Consider the following 5718-nt stretch of genomic DNA (forward strand, 5'->3'; position numbering starts at 1 on the left):
CTTTCTTGTGAACTCTCATATGATGATCTTGCTCTTGGTAGATGATCATTTACTCTCTTTAGAAACCCTTACTCAACCCTCTAACTAAGCCTAGTTTAAGAATACATCTCTCCTAGCCTCCTTGATCAAATGAGCTCCTTCTCACCTAATGTTCTTGCCTTCATACTAATTCCTCTCTAAATAGATTTTGCTAGGTAGGCCTCTTAGGAACCCTCTAGAACTTATGAGTCTTATCCACTTAGATCTTAGGAAATATTAATTTTCCTTTTCAATTTTCTTTTATATTTTAAACCCCATCTTGGGTCCAAAACCCCCTCACTTCAGTTTTTCCCACAAAGACTTTTGTGGCCAAACTCGCACAAACCCATCTCACTAGGCCTGTGAAGTACCTCCCAAGCTACATAATTCAACAACATAGTCTATTTGTAGTAGTCATAACTTGTTCAAGTTCTTGTAGTAATCATAACTTATTCAAGCATATTATACATTGTTGTGTATACGTTTTGGGGCACTCGGCTTTTGCCGATTTATATCATGTGTGTCTTGTGCATCTTGTGGTTCTTGCAAACTCTTAGTTAATGCTCTATTGTTTATATAAACTTGACATACATGTCAAATATTGTATGTGTAAGCTATGTGACTTAGTTGTTTTATGGCCATGGCTAGATGTGATCCTTTTCTTGGTAAGTTTTTAAGTGGGACAAGTTGATCTTTGACATTAGTGGCCTAATATGATTTATAGGCACTTCTTAGGCAAACAAGGCACAATCTACTTGGAGTAGGTGCAATTGGTCAAGTTTTTAAGGCTGAAGCAAGCCAATGCCACATGAAACACAATAGCTAAGGACTTGATTGAGTTCACAAATCGTGAAAAAATGTAAGGCTAGTTGTGAGGGTGTGAGTGGCAAGGTGTGCTAGGGAATGCTAATGTGTGCTAGATAGTGTGAAGGAATGTTAAATATGCTAAGATGTGCCAAGTGCTAAGGCATGCCAAGATGTGTAAAGGTGTCGCAATTCGTGTTAAGGGTTGTTAAGGAAACAAACAAGAGAAACAAGTTAAACTGAAATGAAATGAACATATAAGAGGGTTAATAGGTCATCAATTTACCTTTTCCAAGAGGGTCATTCTAGTCAAACAAATACTAGGTGCCAAGTGCCAAGTGTTAGTGCATTCTAATTGTCAAATATTCCTCTGTTACTTCTCATCTACTTTCCAATAGTTGATCTCAAATAAATTTTAATATTAAACCATGCCAAATTATACCAAGGTATCTCAACGAATTCTAGACATGCTAAGATTTTCCAAGTTCCAACATGTGCTAAGTGCCAATGTGGGTTAGGGAGTGATACACATGATATGAATTTTCAGGGCATGTCGAAGAGTGCTAAGGTGTGCCTGAGAGTACTAATGAATATTGAGGAGTGTCTGGGAGTATTAGGGAAACACAAGGGACCACTAGGTCAAAATGCATGGAATTGAATGAATATGAGGGAGTGTCATGGAGTGTCAACAAGTGCCTGAGATGCCAAGGAGGTAGTGAAAAGGTATGCTAAGAACTTGTAAGGGATGTTATGGAGTATTAGGTCATGTCAATAAGTGCCAAAGTGTGCTAGGGAGTTCTGTTGTGTGTTAACATGTGATAAATAACAATCAGGCATGCGAAGACATGACAAAATCTAATGCATGATAGGATGTGCAGGGTGTAAGGGTATGCCAACATGTGTCAAGGAGTGTCAAGGAAACATGAGGAAGAACCAAGTTAAAAAGCAAGGAAATGAATGCATAAGAGGGTTAATAAGTCAGAACTTTATATTTTTCAAAAGGGGCATGGTAGATAGACAAATAATAGGTTCCAATAGATGCCAAGTGCCAATGTGTGCCAAGTGCTAGTGTATGTTAGTGCATGCCTAAGTGTTCCAGGGCATGATAGGGACTATATGGCATTCCAACACATGTTAGGATAGTGCTATGCTATGCTATTGCCTGCCAACATGTGCTTAGGTGTCCTATTCATAGTAAGATGTTCTAGGTACAAATATGTTCCAATACATGCGAGGTGCCAAGGAATGTTACTATGTCCCAAAACATGTTAAGATGTGAAAAGAGTGTTGAGGAGTGCTAGGTCTCTCTCATTAATAGATTTGACAAATCCCGATTATGTATTAAATAATATAGTTCCTACACACACTAGTGGAACTTTATCTAAAGGGAATTTGTTAGATAATAAACCTAATAGAGATGAATCATGCGTTGACTCATAGGAAAATTATATTCTCATTACTTGAGGGAAATGATACACACTAATTACTTCTTAACAAATTGACTGAGTCTGACCACTATGGCCTTAAACACATAATGAAAAAGACTCCACAAAAATGGTCTTACATCATTATCTCTTAACAAAAAATATAGTAGCATGCACATCGTGTCATCAAAAATTCATTGGAATGATCAATGATGAAGAACACTTTTTTACCATCACCAAAAGTAACTAAAAAGAGCATTGGTGAGGGTCAATAAAATATCACCATTAGAAGTGTCACCAAAGAGAGGATTAGTGACAGACATTTAACAACCCTCACCAAAAGTGTCACTAAAAATGGCTTTGGTGAGAAACCTTAAAGCACCATCACTATATGCACTTACAACAATGCTTTTTTAAGGACTGTCACCATATGAGACATTGGTGACGAACCTTAAAGCCTTGTCACACGCATGCCCCTCACCAATGGCATTTTTACTTGTAGTGGATTTTCTCGAGCTCGAGAAACGTCTGTGCTATCTTTATCTATCTCATTTCTTCCTAGATAAGCTCCAACCAATACTTAGCCAATTTTTCTACCTGCCAAGTTCCTATTTCCTTTCATAGTTTCCTTTGGAATTAGCCCATATTTAATTAGGAAATTCCACAAATATGAATTGTGCAATCCTCATAAGCCTTCCTCTAATTTCATGTAGTGCCTATATAATTCAAATGATTATACAACTGATAGTACACTGTCCCTGAACTCCAATCTCAATTAGTCTTTCTTTGATCTAGCATGCATGAGTTAATTATGAGGGAATCTTGAGGTTACAAGTTGATCAGTGTTGGTACACCCGACTACTAGATCTCCTAGTAGTTGCTCCATCAGTTGGAACTAGTTTAACTGAATTTAACTTAGTTAAGCTGAATTAAATAATTACAACTCAAAATAAACTCAATCAAGGATCCTATAATGTAGGAGACACTCTACACGACTCTAGTTAGACACTCAACTTGAACTAACTGGGCCAACTAAGTCAAATTAACTTAGTTAACTATTACAAGTTATCATCATCTGTGGAATTACAATTTAATTCATAATTTAATTCAAGGACAAAATTAAATTATGATTTTCTTATTGCATTTTCAACAAAGTTTCGTGTAGAACTTAACAACCTATTAGTTAATTTTTTTTTTTGAAAATGCATGCTTGTGAGATCATTTTTATTAACATATTTCTTGCATTGCTTACGTTACATTATAGATGAAATATAGATTCTTATTTCTCGTTATGCCACTGTATAGGCCGCAAACTATAATGCCTAGTTGATATACCATTTTCTTTTTAGTTGTTACTTTAAATATATGTTCCTTTGTAATTCTTATTTCCAAAACATTCTGCATTTTAAATATAGGTTAAGGAAGATATAGTTTTTCTGAATAGCTACTCCCAGTCTTTCTTATTCAGTACATCTAAAACACATCTAACGTATATACATATGATTTACATGGTACTCATTAATAAAGAATCCTTGATACACAAAGGAACTAATGTTCTACTTTTCGATTAGGGTTTCCTTCATTAAATCCTTTGAAGGGTACTTTGGGTAGGGACTATAGTCATTTAAGGAAATTGCATAGAGACTCTACCTTGGTGCCATCTGATACCCTGTTAACCCTACCCACTTGTATATATTATATATTTTTTTTTATGCATCTAACTTATTTCTCTTTATAGAGATACAACAACCTACACATCTTTACTTCTTTTTCTCTTTTAAAGAAAACACATTAACTTTTAAAACCTCTTAGTTGATACAAAATTCATCTAGAAAAGAAATTTCATTTAAGAAATCATAAACCTAGAAGAAAACGATATCATGGAATATTGTCATCTAGATACTATAATTGTAACATTCTAAAGAATTTGGTACCATCCATAGCCCAATCCCTCATGTCATAACCAGTAACCCATGCCCTCGTTGTGTTAGGAGAACGAAGAACTATGCGGTGAGTTAGCAGCACAACGCAATCAGTTATTCATTCGACAATCGATTCAGTTATCTATATATTTGAAAATAAAATAGGATCAACCATGGTCCACCCAACCAATGAGTTGTATATTCAACATGCCCCATAGCCACAAGCAACCCTCCTGTCATGAAGCAACTCATATTTTTCATAAATCCTCTTAAGGCCTTAGCAGTTTCCTCTTAGCATGAGGTCCAAAAGTTCTTCTCGTCTAGTCTTTCTCTCCCCTTGGACACTATTTCTTTCATATTTTATTTTCCTCCATGAATCTCTATTCCTCCTTTCCCCACATGACCTTTCTCTCCCATTATGATAATTTTGGAAGTAGGAATATTTTTAAAGATTGAAAATTGTCACTTCAAAATTGTCTTTTCTTAAATTACAATTGATTCATAAGTGCTCCTTAGATTTGGGAGTATGTATGTGGTGACGTTTCTTATATTTCCAAATAAATAAATAAATGAAATAGTATTTCATCCATAACAATAAAACTAATATTTTTGTAATATTTACTAGTAAATATAAATAATAATATTTGCAAATATAATTTCACTAAAAATATGGGATGAAAATTAATAAATAATAAAAAAAATTAAAAGTTAAAATTTTGAACTAAAAATAATAACAAAACATTACGGCATTAAAAATATACATAAATTTGAAGGAATGTAGATGCGTATACGCTTTCATTTGAAAGGTTGTGTGAATATCCATACGCTAAAGGTGGGAATGGCAAGGAAATATATATATATATATGTTAAATGTCTTTCTAAAATTTTAAATAGCTATTATTTTAAATTTTTTTATATTTTTATTTGATTTTTATAACTTTAATTTTTTAATAGATTTATATTTGAATTAAATTTATATTATTTAAATATTATTTTTTATTATTTAAATTTTGTTAGATTTTAAGTTTTTGTGGTAGTTTTTTGTAGTGGTATGATCCGGATTATCCACAGTTTCATGTTCATTCTGTCGAAATTTCAAACTCCAAAGGGGTCCATCATCAGGACTAAATTAGAAAGAATATGAATGAAAACTTATTGAGAGAAGAGCTATAATGACCTGGGTATAAATAAACCTAGATCCCTAATTTTTAAGAAGCCGACACTTATGTAAATAATTTTTTCATTTATTTTTTATTTATTTATATTATTATTATTTTCAAATTAATTATTCCTATTAATTTACCTACAACCTAAAATATTTTAATTGATATATCTGATTCATGAATAAGTTTAATTTTTCATTTCCTTCCAACTGTTTTTATTAATTTAACAATTTTTTTAATTTTATTTAATTTTATTTGATTAATTAATTAATTAATTTAATTCTTACTTATTGTTTTTATCTTCATTTAATTAATTAATTTGAATTTAATTGATTAATTAATTAATTTATTGTTATTTACCATTCTAATTAATTAATTAATTATTTT

Source organism: Pinus tabuliformis, chromosome 4_1 (assembly GCF_031772625.1).
Source record: "Pinus tabuliformis cultivar Carrire ecotype Pingquan chromosome 4_1, CPIR1, whole genome shotgun sequence".
NCBI lineage: Eukaryota > Viridiplantae > Streptophyta > Pinopsida > Pinales > Pinaceae > Pinus > Pinus tabuliformis.